General features: G+C 34.7%; 2 pseudogenes; one reads left to right on the top strand and one right to left on the bottom strand.

Moving 5' to 3' along the window:
• Positions 1–2,254: 2,254 nt before the first annotated feature.
• On the bottom strand, positions 2,255–3,203 carry LOC124225590 (olfactory receptor 958-like; annotated as a pseudogene).
• Positions 3,204–10,328: 7,125 nt separating this feature from the next.
• LOC124225589 (olfactory receptor 10G7-like) lies at positions 10,329–17,965 on the top strand (annotated as a pseudogene).
• Positions 17,966–18,885: the final 920 nt, after the last annotated feature.

The raw sequence follows: 18,885 nt of genomic DNA, 5'->3' as shown, positions 1-18,885 counted from the left end.
AATCCTAAATGAAGAGTTTCAACCAGGAAAAAGTTTAAATATTGTGGACATATATTTGTGGTGGGGTAGTTGGAAATAAGTCACCAATTTTTCTGACACTCCCTTCTAAAGGTGGAGCCTAATTTCTCTCCCACTGTGTGGGCTGAACGTAATGACTCACTTCTAACAAAGAGAAAATAAAAGCAGGAGTGATGGTATGTGACTTTGGATTAGATTAGAAAAGGCTCTACGGCTTCGTGCTTAGACTCTCTCTTAGATCACTCAGCTGTGAGGACATGTAGGCAACCATATGGAGAGGCCCATGTAGGGAGTGAGGGACTGAGGCCTTTTGCAAGAGCCATGAAATATGCCATCTTGGAAGTAGATCCTCCAGCCCCAGCTGCGCCTTCAGATGACTGCAGCCCTTGCCAGCAGGGTAGCTGCAACCTCATGAGAGATCCTATGATAAGACTGCCTGGCTAATGTACTCCAGAATCCTTGACCCTCAGAAACTGTGTGAGTCAATGAACGATTGAGTTTTAAACTGTTAAGTTTCAGAGTAATTTGTTGTACTACAACAGATAACTAATACAATACCATAAATAGTGCAGGGTATCTAAGAACTTTCAAATAAAGGAAACAAGGTGGCCCTTGAATTATAAAGTAGTTATATTAGCAACTGTTATAGTAAATCAAGTGATAGTATATAAATACTTGATTTAAATCATAGACAGGTAGATGTTGTTCTTCCAAATAGGTTTCCTCTTTTACTTTTCGTATAGGTAATTTAGTGAACATTATACTCGGATCCCATCTCACACCAGTCAGATAAATGGTATAAAGTAATCAGTCAATCAATAGCTGAGTGAATGAATGGATATTACTATAGAATGGAAAAGAGTTGAAGTTATTATTTTCCCATCATCACTTATTTCTATGAATGTTACCCAGAATTCTTGCCTAGTTATGTCCAATGTCATCACTCTTATTCTATTCTATAGTTACTGAACCTCCTTGTGCCTCAGTTTTCTCATATATAATTGAGGAAAGTAATTGCACTAACCTTATAGAGATGCTGTTCAGATTACGTTTGTTAATATGTGCAAAATAGAACAGTAAATGATATTAGAAAGCAAGATTTAAAGATAGGTATTATAATATAGAATTTATGATTCTTAAGTTCTTCTTATAAGGCAGTAACAGTTCAGTTCTAGATACAGACTGCCTGGGTGTGAACACTTCTCTGTCCTTAGTTGCTTCATCTATAAAAGGAGGATATCATAGTATTTATATGTTAGGATTTTGTGACTTAACTTAGTCAATACATGTAAAGTGCTTAGAACACTAAAAACACACAGTAAGAAGATTTTAGATGTTAGCTTTTATTCTAGGTATTTGAATGGATGAATCAAAATTGGTAATTGGTCTGAAATTCATTTGATTAAATGTTAAATTAAAATGCTGAAAGATTTAAAAACTAGATAATATATGTTGTTTACTGTTCAATTTCAATTAATTACAGATATACTAAATTTTCAAGAATCATACCAAACTGACAATGGATAGAGAACTCTGGCTCAAAAAGGCTTTCCTCTGCAAATTTACAGAAATCCACTCTCCTGTTTCATAAGAATAGATTAATGGCCAGCATCTCACTTGAGACATAATGAGTAAAGTCTAACACCAAACTTCTCTGATGGCCAAAGAAAAAAAGCTCCAAATAGTATTATTTTGTAATGGGAAGATATGATTAAAGCCAAAGATATTATAAAATAAATTTAAACTTAAAATTATCAAACTATGAAATCCTACTTTTAAATTTCATACTTTCTTGACCATAAAACCTAGCTTTATTGAATTCCTGGAGAGAGATTGTAATAAAATAGAGTAAAGCATACATTTTGAAAGGAGTGAAGAAAGGATGGAGGTAAAGAAAGGAGAGTGAGAGAGAAGGAAGACAGGCCATGGTCTGTAGAAACTTGCAGCTTTATGGTTACTGATCAAAAGAGAGTTCCAACAATTACAGATTGTGTGTAGAAAAGATAAATTATTTTGGCAATTTCAAAAAGAGAAAAGGCTAGGTTAATCTCAAACGCTTCCTTGAAGGAGTAAATGAGAAGCTCAGTCCAGCTGCTCCCTACAACGTGACTCAAGACTCTCAAGAAACACCTGATAGCACCTTTGCCCAGCTTGATATTTGGCAACAATCCTGTTGTAAGAGTAGTGGATCTGGAGCAACTCTCCAAAGAATTTCAGAGAGGAATTCCCCTACACCTTAGATCCCAGAAATGTGGAACACTTGAATTAACACTTTCCTCAGAGCCAATTTCACATTCTTGTTTCCCAAGGTGTAAATCAAAGGATTAGAGAAAGGAGTGACAATGTTAATATCTGAATAACAGAATCTAGCCAGGAGCTGGAAGTGGGCCTGAGACAGATGAGCATCACAGGTCCATAGAACAAGAGGATTGAAATCAGCTGGGCACTGCAGGTTGAAAACGCTCGGTGCCTGACTTTGGAGGAGCTACTTTTCAATATGGAAAGGAAGAGGCGACAATAGGAAGTAAGGATATGGGAAAAACATGTAGGAGTCAGAACATCTACATTAGTAAAACTCACTGTCTGAGCTAAAGAGGTGTCTGCACAGGCCAGAGGCAGCACCATCGGGATATTACGGAAGAAACTGTCCACCGCACTGGGGGCGCAGTAGGATAACTTAAAGATAGGAAATGTGAGGATACTTCATGTAGACAATCATCCAGCTAAGTGCCCAGTGTCAAGCCAGTACACACTCTGTGGTTTATGATAACCATGTATCACAATGGGTGACAAATAGCCACCAAGCAGTCATAGGCCATCATAGTGTAGAGGAAAAATTCAGTACTACCCAGGAAGTGGTAAAAGCAGAGCTGGGAGGTGCAGCCCTTGTAAGAGATGCTCTGGCTTTGCTCCATTAGGTAAAGCATAATTTTGGGGGAATTCGCTGAAGGGAAAAATATGTCAAACACTGACAAGTTTCCCAGGAAGAAATACATGGCTGTGTAGAGGTTGGAGGAAATCAGAATGATAAAGAAGATGAACAGGTTCCCCAGCAAGGTGAGGAGGTAGAAGGCCAAAAACAGGACAAATAGCATGTTCTCCAGCCTTTCAGAATTAGGGATCCCTAACAGGGTGAACTCCATCACGGAAGTGTAGTTCTGCATGTTTATGCATCAGGCAGTCCTGGAAAAGCAAAATAATAATCATGATATAAGAACACAAATAACTGAGAAAATGTATTCCTAATAGAGTTATTTCTAAGGCAGTGGCTGCAAGCAAAAGAAGGCCAAAAGAGGAAAAGGGGACCAATACTAAATCTGGCCCTGAAGCTAAATAATGTGCCAGATTTGGCCTCAGTTTTGTCATGTGATAAATTAGGTAGCAGAATAATGTATCTGTGTAGGTGCCAAACCTCTTACAGTCATCAATTCTTATTACCATTTTTATGTAGCTTCTTTCAATATGATTTTCATCACACAAGCTGGCAAAATTCAGAACCATCTTCTCCATGGAAAATTTGCCATCAGGTGACAATGTCATTTTAATATTGGCCAAGTCATAATTAGCTGGTAAATAGGACAATTACTCAAATATATACATATAAAAATGTGAACCTAAACAGAAATGATGTATACCTACCTATAACTTTTACTTAACAATATTCTTTCCATTCTAGAACATTTATATTTAAAAATAAGTATACAATTCATATTTATAACCTCCTCACACACATATAGAAATTAGATTGAGACTAGAAGAAAGCATTGCATAGGTAACAGAAATAACTACTACATCCCACTAGAAATTTGTCTCTCCTCAGCTATTGTTTCTCTCTAATACTACAGATCTCCCAAAGGTAAATTTCAATGATATCAATATTATTTAGCTTTATGAACTAATGTCAGTCATAGATAAAGCTTAAAAAACCTCAATTATATTTTCTGAAGGTCCAATATCTCCTTCTGTTCATTTGTATCCCTTTTTATGTTAGCCCGCCATATGTTGTCACTGGATATAGCTGATTTCCCTCTACTTGTGATCAATGTTTACTCATAGGAAATAATCTGATAAATCTATTCATGCTAATCTATACATTGCCAATTTGTTAACATTTCCTGTATTATTTCCATTTTTACAGGAATAAAGATATGCCATGGAGAAAAATCCCAATAAGTAGAATTTATGGCAAAAATGAAGAAGTAGAGGAAACAGAAGCTCTTCAGACCACTCCTGAAATCAATTGGCATAGCCAGGCCCCTATATAAAGCTTGTCCTGCTCAAAATGTTTGAATAGATTGTGATTCTGACAAAGATATATAGACAGGAAGACAAAAAGACTCCTTCTCAGCCAAAATGCAATTTAAACATTGAGTTTAGGCCATGGCAATCAATTTAGCCTCTCTCAAACATTCATTTTCTATCTACCTGCTAGAAATATAAAGATGAGTAGAATAAAGTACTCTGAAGTTACAAAAAACTAGTTTCTAACATTCACTCCAACTCTACCATTAGCTGCCTCTGGAGCCATAAGCAACTTACTTAACCTCTCTGAGCCTCAAATCCTGCAAAAGAATAATGGATAATAACATTGTCTTCCTCAAAATGTCTTTGTGAGATTGAAGGGGATAATGAACATAAAATGCTTTGCTCTGTGCTTGGCACTCAGTAGGAATCGTCCCTCTTAGCTTAACAACTAACCTCATAAGACCATGATCATGTAGGTGATAATGTATCAATAGCAAAAGCATTGCAGACGGAATGAAGAATTAATTATAAATGGACTTCAAAAAGAATATGTGAGATTTGAAAAAGTAGAGAAAACATAAATATAGCCACTGATCTTTGACAAAAGAGCAAAGGCAATACAAGGGAGAAAAGACAGTTTTTCCAACAAATGGTTCTGCAATGACAGGACATTCACATGCAAACAAAAGAGTCTAGATAGAGACCTCACCCCCTTCAGAAAAATTAACTCAAAATGGATCACAGACATATATATGAAATGCAAAACTATACAAGTCCTAGAAGTTAACATAGGAAATGATTTAGATGACCTTGAGTATGACAATGACTTTTTAGATACCACATCAAAAGCACAATTCATGAAAGAAATAATTGATAAGCTGAACTTGATTAAAATTAAAGGAAAAAAAACCTTCTGCTTTGTGAAAGACACTCTCAGAAAAATGAGAAGGCAAGCCATAGAGTGGAAGAAAATATTTTAGAAGACACATACGATAAAGGACCGTTATCCAAAATACGCAAAGAACTCTTAAAATTCAATACTAAGAATACAAACAACTCAAATAAAACTTGAGCCAAAGACCTTAGATGCCTCACCAGAGAAGATACACAGATGGTAAATAAGCGTATGAAAAGATGTTCCACATTACATGTCATCAAGGAAATGCAAATTAAAGCAACAGTGAGATACCACTAAAAACCTGTTAGAATAGCCAAAATTCAGAACACTGACAACACCAAATACTGGTGAGGATGTCAACCAACATGAACTCTCATTCTTTTCTGGTGGACATGCAAAATGGTACAGCCACTTTGCAAGACAGTTTGGCGGTTTCTTACAAAAGTGAATATACTCTTACCATATGATCCAGCAGACATGCTCCTTGATATTTACACAAAAGAGTTGAAAACTATGTCCACACAAAACCCTGCACATGGATGTTTATAGAAGCTTTATTCATAAATGCCAAAACTTGGAAGCAACCAAGATGTCCTTTAGTAGGTGGATGGATAAACTATGGTACATATAGACAATGGAATACTATTCAATACTAAAAAGAAATGAAATGTTGGGGCTGGCCCCATGGCCGAGTGGTTAAGTTCACGCACTCTGCTGCAGGCAGCCCAGTGTTTCATTGGTTCGAGTCCTGGGCGCGGACAAGGCACTGCTCATCAAACCACGCTGAGGCAGCGTCCCACATGCCACAACTAGAATGACCCACAACAAAAAATATACAACTATGTACTTGGGGGCTTTGGGGAGAAAAAAGGAAAAAATAAAATCTTTAAAAAAAAAAAAAGAAATGAAATGTCAAGCCAAGCAAAAACATGGAGGGATCTTAAATACATATTACTAAGTCAAAGAAGCCTATATGAAAAGGCTGTATACTATGTGATTGCAAGTATATGACATTCTGAAGACAGCAAAACGATCAAGGTTTGCCAGGGGTTGAAGGCAGGGGAGGGATGAATAGGTGGAGCACAGAGAATTTTTAGGGCAGTGATAATACTCTGTATGGTGCAATAATGGTAGATACATGTGATTATATATTTGTCCAAACCCATGGAATGTGTAACACTGAGGGTGACTCTAATGTAAACTATGAACTTTGGATAACTATGATGTGTCAGTGTAGTTTCATCATTTGTAACAAATGTATCACCCTGGTGGATGATGTCTGATAATGCGGCAGGCCATACATGTGTAGGGAAATGGGGTATATGGAAACTTTGTACTTTCTGCTCAATTTTACTGTGAACTTAAATGCCTCTAAAAAAATTGTCTTTTTTTAAAAAGGCCAGGGAGAGACACACATCAGAAGTATGTTATTTTCATCAGACTGACAACAGAGTATTATGTAAATATACTGGCAGAATTTAAATATCTCTTTGTAAGCTGGAAGTGCATAAATTCTCCCTTTTACCTGAAGATTTCTGTTTCTAAGTGAGCAACCAAATTCACAAAGGTGTCTGGTCCAAACTTGCCCTAGGTGGAAGTGGAAATTTCAAAAATTACCTTAGATACACTTTCAAAATCCTCCTCACTCCTCCTCTGCAGTCAGCACTCAATGCCTTAACTCCATCCAAACCTATTCTCAAGAAAGAATCTGACATCAGTCCAGGAACAAAATTCTAAGAACAGATATCGCATAATCATTTGGAAAAGTACTGAATTTCCATCACAGAATGTTTTCAAGCAGAACTTATAGGCTCATCTCTTAGGGAAATAGGAAAAGGAATTAATCTCCTACAAAGGCTGGTAAATTAGATCTTTTCTTCCAACTCTAAATCTAAAATTTTATGTTACTAGCTGTTAATAAATTTTGTGAGTTTCATTATCACCACATTCACTGACATTTGCATTTTAACCATTATTCTTTAATGACAGAATAAAAATACAGAGACCCGTTAAAGGATGTTCACATATTGATAAGAAGAGTAGATTGATATTGATAAGAAGACCATTTGTTAAGAGTGGGGATAATTTCTAATTTTTATACTAACTACAAAATAGAATTCATGAACAAAGAATCTATCCCCTTGAGTATCATCTATCTTTCCCTACAAACCATTCTCCTGCCACACAAGCACACTTTTCCCTAAGACTTCTTCCGTTCATTTCTTCCTCATTGCTGACTTGTTAATGGATCACTGAACTCAGCAACGTATAAGAATTTTCTTCAGTTTCATGATTCTCCTGCTTCAGTTGGTTGAGCAGGGAAATGACCAGGACAAATAAAGAGTAGAAACAGGACAGAAAAAGAGAAAAAGGAAGAGATACTATAAGTAGAACAAGAGTTAAATAGAAGCAGGTAAAGTTTTAGACACACACCAGCTAGTGGCAAACACATCTAACATGCGTAGAGAGGTTTTTCTGAAGTTTCTAGGCAAGAGGAATGTGTTCCTAAAGCCAAATCTCTATTTTGGAGTAAGATGCCATGGCATAGAGACAAGGCTTTGCACCTTCTGCTCTTGAATCCAAAACAGAGATGCCAAACTCAGCCCTTCCATGTAGTCCGGTCCTGAGATTCTGGATTTACAATATTTTCAAACTGGAGAGTTTCTTTTGAGACAATATCCCCAGTGGCCCAAACCCCACACTTAAGAAGCATGAATGAGCAAAGGGAGTAATTAGAGGCCCTCCTCTCTTTCCTCACACCCCTTTCCATTACATATCTCATTATTTCATAATACATGATATATTCATTATAAAAGTATCATTACAACTTTATAAAACTATTTAGTAAATATTCAAAAAAGCAAGAAAAAATACCACAGTTCTGCTACCTTGACATTACCAATGTTAACATTTTAATATTTTCTTTCTAATCACTATACCACATGGTTATGGTATATTTTTAACTAGTTAAAAGCATACTATATATGCAGTTTTGCAAATTTTATTTTTAATTTTAAATTTTAATTAATAGTTATATTTCCTACAATTAACAAAAATAGGTAGGTAGGTAGATACATAGATATGCAGATATGATGCACTATGATGAACTTCTTAATTCATACAGTTATCCATATTTGAGGCTTTATTAAAGATAAGCTTACCTAAATATAAATACTAGAATATTTAAGAATATTATGGATTTTAAGATGGTTGTCAAATTATTTACTTTGTTAGAACCAGTGCTTATGAAGGCCAATTTTACCAGTGTTATGTATTCAAATATTTAAATGTTGAAAGGTTATTTCACAAGTAATTGACAACCAACTATTTTTAATATGCATTTTTGGTTAATTCCCCAGACTAAATGAATTTACAAGTGTCTATTATTTTTATAGCAATTAAAACTATGTAGTGTTGATGCAGGTTTAGACAAATAGAAAAATAGAATAGAAGAGAGATCACAAAAACACATCCCCTGAAAATATGGATAATTGATTTAAGTCAAAAGTGGCATGAAAGATCATAGGGAAATTTTTTTAAAACTTTATGATTGGAGAACTGACTCAACAAGGAAAAAATAAAATTAATCTCTTGCCCATACCACGCACAAAATCAATTCCAGAGGTACTATAAACTCAAATCTGTAAGGCAAACAATGCAGCTTTTTCAAGTTAAATTGGAGAAAATGTTTTTGACCCAGATATAGAAACTAGGAAAAATAAGAGAGACGTGGGTAATTTTGGTTGCTTTAAAGCTGAGAGTAACATTAAAATAATAAAAAAGTAAAAGTGAAAGCCAGAGATAGCTGACTAATAGCTCAGTAATAGCTCACATTACTCATAAGGATTCATTTTCAAATATGTAAACAACTCCTAAAATGTGTAAAGAAAACCAAGCAGTCCAATATTTCCACAGGCAAATGACTTGGTCAGTCTTCATAAAAGAAGAAATACAAATTTCCCATAAACAAAAACAAAATAATCCTCTCAATCAGTTTAATAATTAGGGAAATAAAAATTAAAATTGCAATAAAATGATGCCTAAAGCCAATATTAAAATTCTCAATTACTAAAACTTTCACATTTTTGAAAGGAGTATAAATTTATAAAACCGCCTAAGAAAATGGTTCATCATTTTGAAAAAATTTAGGAAACAGTTCCCTCATAATACACAGAAACCAATGCACATGTGCATCAGGATAACATACAAGTATTCAAGGCAGAATTTTTGTTATTGCTGAAATCTGAACACCCAAATGTCTACCAAGGATATGTTCTAAAATGGAATAATACACATTAATAAAAAGAACGAATTTACAGCTACGTATATCAATATATACATCTTTGAGTCATTTTAAATGATAGAAATTAGATAAAAATAGTAGTATATGACTTCACATACATAAATTTCAAAAAGACAAACAAACTATTGGTTAGAGATAATTTAAAAATTAATAAGAAATCCAGTTTATCATAGAGCCATGATAGTGGAATGGAAGAGGATTGGCCTCAGTTAAGGATACGTGAGGACTCAAAGTTTGTTGGAAATGCTTAATTTCTCAATCGGGGTGATGCTGACATGAACGTTTGCTTTACTTTTAACTGTACACTTATGCTTCTGCATTTTTATCTATGTATGTTATATTTCACAACACAAGCAAATGGCTAAATAAAAAATAGTTGTATTAGAGATTTTCTATTCTAACCCATGATAAAATAAGATGGGTTGGATTTATCATCTCATCATAAATAAATAGAAAACTGGAACAAAGAAGATAAAAACAGGTATCTATTGGACAAATGGGAGCACAAGACTGTAATCCCTGGCGGAGGAAAAACAAATGAGGAGAGCACTTCTTCTAGGAGGCATATTCTGGACCATGATACATGAATGGGAACCTCAAGCAGAGCACCAAAGGCTTGCTGACTGAGGAGACAGAGCTAGGAGTTCAGGAAGGCTGATTTAGAGGTTGCAGACAAGAGTTCTTGACATGAAAGGGTTATACAGAAAAAAACCTCTAAAAATCTGCGTGGGGATATACTTCAGTGGTTTCTTATTACTAATCTGTGCATGTGTAGGATGAAACTCCATTAGGCTGGAAAGGTATTAGATTGGTGTCTGTAAACTGAATAATTCCTGGAGGCCACACAGTGTTGAGAATTGAACTATGGCCAGCCAAATTGGTAAGTTCTTGTTGCGTACCAGGACATTCAATAACGACCCCAAGAAATGTTACATCTTAGTAACAGGGGTAAAGTATCCTTTGGGTAAATGCTACTATTGTCCCACCATAACAAAATTGAACAATAGTCCCACCCTAACAAAACTTAAAAACAATCCTCAGAAAGATCAAGTCGATCCACAGGGTATTTAATGTCTGCCAAAATACAGCCCTCTTCAAACACTTATTAAATGAAGACAATAAAAAATCCAGACAACAATGTAAAATCCAGCATAAAAAATAATTAGAAATTCAGAGAAGTAGAAAAATACAACTCATAACCAAGAGAAAAAGTTATCCAGCAGAAAAAAACACAGAAATAACAGATATGAAGAGATTAGGTAACAAAACATTTAAAATTAATATTCTATGTATGTTCAAAATAATCAATGATTTAAAGGAAAAATGAAGGTAATGAGATAAATGGAAGATATACAAAAGAAAGTTATAGAACTTCTAGATAAGAAAATGTAATTTCTGAAATTTAAAAGTTGCTGGAAGCAAATGAGGCACTGGAGAAGAATTTATCAGCAAATCGGAAATCATAACAAAACAAACAATAGAAAATGAACAGAGAAAAAAGGAGAGGAGAAAAAAACAGAGTCTCAATGATTTATGGGATAACGTTAAGAAGTCTATCATATGTTACTGGCACCTAAGAAGGAAGAGAAAAGACAGAAAAAGTGTTTAAAGAAATGATAGATAAAAATTTTCAAATCTTGATGACAAAGGTAAACCAGGAGATCCAAGGAGTTGAACAAACCCTAGACAGGATAAACAAAGAAATCCACAAAAGTTACATTATAATAAAATTGATGAAAACCAATAAAAGAGAAAAATATCTTAAAAGCAGCCAGATAAAAAAATACATATTGAGGGGCTGGCCCGGTGGTGCAGTGGTTAATTTTGCACGTTCTGCTTCAGCCTGGGGTTCACCGGTTCAGATCCAAGGTGTGGACCTAGACACTGCTTGTCAAATCATGCTGTGGCAGGTGTCCCACATATAAAGTAGAGGAAGATGGGCACAGATGTTAGCTCAGGGCCAGTCTTCCTCAGCGAAAAGAGGAGGATTCGGGGCAGATGTTAGCTCAGGGCTAATCTTCCTCAAAAAACAAATACATATTGAATACGGACAAAGATAATAATGAATGCATAATTATCATCAAAACTATGCAAGACAGAAGAAAATGGAACAATATATTTAAAAGGCTGAAATTAAAATGTCTACCTAGATTTCTATATCTAGAAAAAACATCCTTCCAAGATGAAGGGAAAATGGAGATATATCCAGGAAAACAACAGCTAGAAGAATTTTGTAAACAGTAGACCTGGACTACAAGAAATGTTAAAGGAAGGTATTCACACAGAAGGAAAATGAAAACAAATGGAAAATTGAATCTGTAGAAATAGGAATGCCAGAAAAGGAAAATTCACTGTTTGAATTACAAACAATACCAGTGAATTGTGGGGTTTCTTGTATATGTATATATATAAGTAAAATGTATAACAACAATACCACACAAGATGGAAAATATGCTGCTTTAAGATTCATCTATTACATGTGAAGTGGTAAAATTTGAAGGTAAAATATGATCATTTAAAGATGGATATTGTGAATCCTAGAGCAACCACTAAAAAAAAAACAAGATATAAGAAAAGCAAATAATGAAGACAAATTAAAACAATAAAAGCATAAAGACAACTAATATGAAATAAGAAAAAGATAAGAGAAAAAAAGAACACATATGGAGCCAATAACCAAAATAGAAAGATGTTAGATCTAAATCAACCTTATTAATGATTAAATTATAAGTAAACGGCTTAAACATTCTATTTAAAAGTTAGATGTCAAACTGGATATAAAAAAAGTATCAACAATATGTTATCTAAACACTCTTTACATGCCACTTCAAAATGCAGATGGGTTTTAAGTAAAAAGATGCAATAAGATACATATATCATGTGAACACTGATTATTAGAAAGCTTGAGTGACTATATTAATATCAGATACAGTAGATTTCAGAACAAAGAATATTACTAGTAATAGAGAGGGAAATTTTGTAACGATAACGGGATCCATTGATGAAGAAGATGTCAAAATTCTAAATGTGTATACACATAATAAAATTTCAAATATATGAAGCAAAAATTAATAGAATAGAGAGGAGAAATGGACAAATTCCCAATTATAGTTGCAGAATTTAATACTCCTCTGTCAGCAATTGTTAGAATGTAGAAAAACAGTAAGGATTTAGAACCAAACTGTGAATCGTGTTGACTCAATTGAAATTTATAAAATATACCATGGTCTTGCATGAACAGAATACACATTTTCATTAAGTGCATACAGAACATTCAGAAATATCAGCCTTTGCTGGGGCATAAAGCAAATCTCAACAAGCTTAAACTGATGAGGATGTTTTTTGCCGCAAAGGAATTAAATTAGAAATAAAGCCCATAGGGTTCTACTGGTGAATTTACCAAACATTTAATGAAGAAATAATACCAAATTTATACAAACGTTTTCAGCAACTTGAATAAGTAAGAAACGTTCCTACTCATTCTGTTACTCCAGTGTTATTTTGATACAAAAGCTAGTAAAGACATTACAAGAGAAGAGCTATTGATTAATATCCTTTAAAAACAGACAAAAATTCCTAACAAAATTTTAACAGATCATGTCCAACATATATGCAAAACGATTATACATCATTATCAGATGGTGTTGATTCTAGGAATGTACATTTGGTTTAACACTTAAAACTTGAGCAATTCAATTCAGCATACTAACAAACTGCAAAAGGAAGCTCTAAGATCATCTCAAAAGATTCAGAAAATGCATTTGACAAATTCCAAAAATCCATCCATGGTAAAAACTCTCAGCCTAACAGAAGAGGAGGGTTCATTTTCAGCTTATGAAAGAGAAAAATGAAAGAAAAAATTACAGAAAACCCACGCCTAACATCATACTTATTGGTAGAAAACTGGATGTTTTCCCTCTAAGATCAGGAACTAGGTAAGGATGTCGACTCTCACCACTTCCATTCAACATTATACTAGAGTGTCTACACAAGGTGATTAGGCAAGAAAAACAAATAAAAGTCATTCTGATTATAAAGGAGAAGTAAGCTGTTTATATTTGTAGACGACATGATCATTTATGTAGAAAATCTGACGGAACATCTAAAAGAAGCTACAAGAACTAATAAGTGAGTTTAGCCAAGTAGTAGGATATGACTAGTATACGAAGGTCAATTGTATTTCTATTTATTAATAATGAGTAATTAGAAATTGAAAAATTTTAAACTAACAATTAAAAAGGCATCAAAATAGAAAATAACGATAAACTTGACAAAAGATGTGCTAGAGCTGAACACTGAAACTATACAATATTGTTGAGAGAAATGAAATACATATTTGGTATCCATGAATCAGATACAATATAGTTAAGATGTCCCTTCTCCCAAACATATCTATAGATTCAATGCAATTCTAATGAAAATCCCAGCAGGCTTTTTGATACAAATTGACATGATTCTAAAATTCATACGGAAATACGAAAGACCTTGAATAGCAAAAAAAATTTTGAAAATAAGAATAATGTTACAAGAATGGCTCCTGGCAGGGCAGGCCCAGTGATGGCAAATACAAGTGCGTGGGGTTCTACTAGGAGGTAAAACTCAGTAAATGCCATTATTTTTTGAATGGAAAAGGGACTGAACAAGCTGTGCAGCACTCTTAAGAGATCTAAGTAATCCCTGAACAATAATCGCTGGGCAAAAATAGTGGTTTTGGTCAACAAAATAAAATAGGAAAGAAAATTAATGGGTGTTTACTTTTGGAAAGTAAAAGACAAATTAGTATTTTTTAAAGATAATATGATTTTATACCTATATAACCAAAGAGAATCAAATAGAAGTTAATAGAATTTTACATAAAGTTATGTAAGGAAGTTGGATAGAAATTTAAATTAACAAAATTGTTAGTATGCATTTTATAAACAGATTTTGAAATATCTTAACTGGAGCTAAATTGCAAATAATTCTCAAAGTAGGCTTTCAAGATAGCACTGTGATTTTACATTGATTATATACGCCTTATACTAAATGGATAGAAAATATGAGAATATTGGGCAATGTGATGGGTTGAGAGAAATACTAATTCAGGGGCTCCAGTTCCTCCAAGTCTATCCTATATAAGTGATATTCTACATATACAGGTGAGAGCATCTCTATTAGCACAAAAAACCTGTGAAACTGCAGTTTTCTTTCTCCAAAATTAATAGTGCTTCAGCTTCTACTGTGTTAGAACAGATTCTCTCTTTGTTTTCATAGGACCTTTTCCTAATAACTAAGACATACATTAATTCTAGAAGAAAAGCACATTCGCCCTCTCTTTAGTTATATTAATTCAAGCTTAAAAAATCAACTTTCACAGAAAATCTAAATATATTCTAAGTTTAGAAGATAGAAGGTACAAAGGCAGAATTCCCTGGAAAGAGGGAAAATCTCTGAATCAGATAAGATGAGGTAGAGATAATATCCATTCTTGACTAGGAAGTTGCACAGTCTGCCAGGTCTCAGAGGGAGAAAGTTTAATTAGTAAGGTGTTTATCTGGGAGGAGTGTTATACAGACCATCCCTAGAGCAAAAAAGCTCCAGAGCTTCTTTTTGTGATGGGCCATAATCACCAGAAAGTAAAAGATTCATCAAAGGGACTAGGAACCCTATCAGAGAATTTCTCCTTTCGGGACAGAGTGCATATTTTGTACCTTTGAATTTAAAGAAGAAATCAGAGAAACAAAACAAAACTAAACTACATCATTCCCAGCACAATGAACTTTCAAACACAGAGTATCATGATTACGTATTTTGAAATTAATGTTTGGCTAAATAAAATGCATTATGGATTGACGGCACATCAAATGCCAAAACAACTTAAAGGCATTTGGAAAAAGTTCTGAGTATTTATTGTAATGCAGAAACATTATCCTCATCTATGAGGACTCAAGGGAAAGACGATATCTCCTGAGATATCAAATCAATTTTAAGCTCTTTTACTTAAAGTGAGTTGGTTTCTCTAGCTCGTTCTTCTTGTGGTTTCATCTATGCAAGAAAGAGAAGCATCCTACTCATCAAAGATAGAATTTCTTTAAATCTTCAATTTTGTTGTAAAATTGGTAAATAACAAAAAGTGGCAAAACTTTCGCATTTTTCATTGTTGGGAATTTTGGGGTGATTATGACACAGTTGTAGTCATAGTTTTACTCTTCCTCAGCTTCAGCTTCAACTATATTGCCTTAGTCATGGCTAAAAAGGCCAACTTTGCACACTTTTATAAAACACTCAAAATTCTATAAAACTACAGTCAATAAAGTGCTTTCTTTATAAATCTTAGCACTATTCTTCCAAGTTGAAGCAACAGAAAAATTCTGCCTTTATTAAATAGTGCAAAAGGGAAACATATTGTTGATATGACTCTATATGGCAGAAGCATCTCAAAAATTAGTGAAGAAATGCTCCTTTTCTATCAGAGAGGTATAAGTGTCCAACTGGATTTCTCTTCATTTTTTCATACCTTTTTATTTCTTTTCTCTCAGTACACAAATTCAGGGACATTCAGACCACTCAAAAAAAAAGAAAGAATAAAACTTACAGTCCCAGCCCTGGAACAATAGAAATCCTATAAACAATTAAAAATAATTTCAAGTGTATACATATATTTTTTATTTTTAAACGCACATTTGTGTCTGTTTTAGGTAAATATAAATAATCAGTGTAGGAACTCAAACCCTGGAGACACAGTTTAGTTCTCTTTACTATTTAAGCAGATCTGGTTCCTTATGGGCATCTCAAAATATGTTGAGTTGATTTGATATCACTTTAGAGGGAGGATGATTGATTGTTTCAAATTCTGGAGGAAGAACTAATAAAAATTTATAAAAAGAAATAAACATGGGATAAGAGGCGTTGAAGAGAGCAGTGGTACTCTGATCATTATTGTGTTAGTTTAAGGTCAGATTTCACATATGATCAAGAGAGCATGGTCTAGGGTAGGACAGAGGAACCTGGCTCCAAGTAGTGCTGGACCACTGCTGGGGTCCCACCTTGACACATCTGCTGCTGAATAGGGTGCTCAAGGAAGGCAATTTTCTCTCAGCCATCAAGGATGAAGACTTTTTTAAGAAATATATGTTTATAGTGGATGTTCTCTCATGATCAGAGGTTGAATCTATATATTTGGCAGTGTGTGTTTATATGTGCGTGAGAGAGAAAGAGGCCTAAATAAAGGTTTATCCCTGGAGAGTGTGTCAAGTCTGGAAAGAAGCAGGTTTGGGTATATATTTTCTAATTCTACAGACCAGAATACAAACAGTACTCCTCTTTTCTATTTGGTGAGTGTTGTATGAATTCACTCCTCTTTACTTTGACTAATTATTTTCTACTTGGCTGATTTTTGTACCAAAAGAAGAAAGTGAACATTCCTCTTAAAAGTTCCACGTTGAAGCAAAAGTGTTATGAAAAAGATAAATGACAATTTACCTCTTCTGTTCACCATCAGGGAAAATGCAGTTGCCATATTTCATATGAAATATGTTCTCAGTAAATGTTGGATTCACTTTCCTTCTTATACAGACAAAGTGCAATATATGAGAAGAACTGACAAACGTGAGCCTCCTGACAATGTTCATCCTCACAGGCCTTTCCTGTGCACTGCGCTGGACCCCCATCTCTTTGGAATCTTCTTGGTGATTTATGTAGTCACTTTGGTGGGGAACCTCCTCATCCTGCTGGTGATCATTGAGGATATTCCCACCTCTGCGTCCCCATGTACTACTTCCTGACCAATCTGTCCTTCATTGACATGTGAATCTCCATGGTCACTGTTCCCAAAATTCTGATGACCTTCGTCTCCCCAGGAGGAAGGGCTATGTCCTTTAACAGCTGTGTGGCCCAGCTTTTCTCCTTCCACTTCCTGGGAAGCACCAAGTGTTTCCTCCACATGGTCATGTCCTATGACCAATACCTGGCCATCTGTCACCCACTCAGGCACACCAGCATGATGAGTGGGAGAATGTGTGCCCTCCTGGCCACCAGCACATGGCTCAGTGGCTCTCTGCACTCCACTGTCCAGACCACCGTTTGCCCTACTGTGGGCCCAACCAGATCTAGCATTACTTTTGTGATGCACCGCCTATCCTCAAACTGGCCTGTGCAGACACTTCTGCCAATGATATGGAGATCTTTGTCAACATTGGGGTAGTGGCCTCATGCTGCTTTCTCCTGTTAGTGCTGTCCTACATATCCATCGTCTGTTCCATCCTGAAGATTCGCACCTCAGAGGGCAGATGCAGAGCCTTCAGAACTGTGCCTCTACTGCATTGTGGTCCTTTGTTTCCTTGGCCCTGGTGCTTCTATTTACTTAAGGCCAGGCTCCAAGGATGCTGTGGATGGGGTTATGGCCATTTTCTACATTGTGCTGACACGCCTTCTAAACCCTGTGATGTACACCCTAAGGAAAAAGGAAGTGAAGAAAACTGTTCAGGCTGAAAAGTGAGTCAGTATTCCCTCAGAGTAAATAATTGAGAAAGGCCAGATAAGACTAGCTCCTTTTTTATTTATAATTAAATTAAACTACCAGCATAAACATTATACTTTTAAGGAATATTTTAATTACCAAATCTTAATTTTTAATGAAAATTTAATGAATTTTTAATTTTTTTTCGTGTGCAATGCTTGTCAGAGCCGAGTTTAAGCAACCATTTAATGGTTATAATCTAAGAGGAAGGATAATAGCCTATTCTTATTTTTTATGTTCTATCAAGTAAATCATCAGAGAAGTGATTTTCTTCTATCCCATATATAAATATTTTCCAGAATTTCTATACAGTATAATCCTCTTATATTTTATTTCAGGCAAGTTAAATCAAAGCTTTATAAAAAGCTCTTTCTTTCCCTTTGTAGACATTCTCTATTTAAAAAATCACTTAAAATATTCACAATCTGTTATACAATATAGTATCATACAATGAAATTCTTACATTAGAAAATAACAGACCAAAATGCTTGAATATCAATAAGGATGGCTTTATTCACATTTATGAACAAAAACTATATTTTAACTCTATTTTTTGCTTTGACCTCCAAGATTTTTGAAAGTAAACAGTTGTCTACTTATGTACTGGATGCACTGTTTGTACTATATTGGTCACTGATACAACTATCTAGATTTCCCTTCTATATTTACAGAGTTCCTGGTCTTTTATCCCAAATAGAAATCTTCTATTTTTAGCAATCTTGAAATTACCTCTGGTAACCACTAATCTTTTCTCTTTGTCAATGTGTTTATCTTCCACATATGAGTGAAATCATGTGGTGTTTCTCTTTCTCTGTCTGGTTTATTTTGCTTAACATCATACCCTCAAGGTCCATCCATGTTGTTGCAAATGGGACGATTTTGTGTTTTTTATGGCTGAGTAGTATCCCATTGCATATATATATA

The sequence above is a fragment of the Equus quagga genome, chromosome 14 (assembly GCF_021613505.1).
Source record: "Equus quagga isolate Etosha38 chromosome 14, UCLA_HA_Equagga_1.0, whole genome shotgun sequence".
Classification (NCBI taxonomy): domain Eukaryota; kingdom Metazoa; phylum Chordata; class Mammalia; order Perissodactyla; family Equidae; genus Equus; species Equus quagga.
This window is presented reverse-complemented; position numbering and strand designations above follow the sequence as displayed.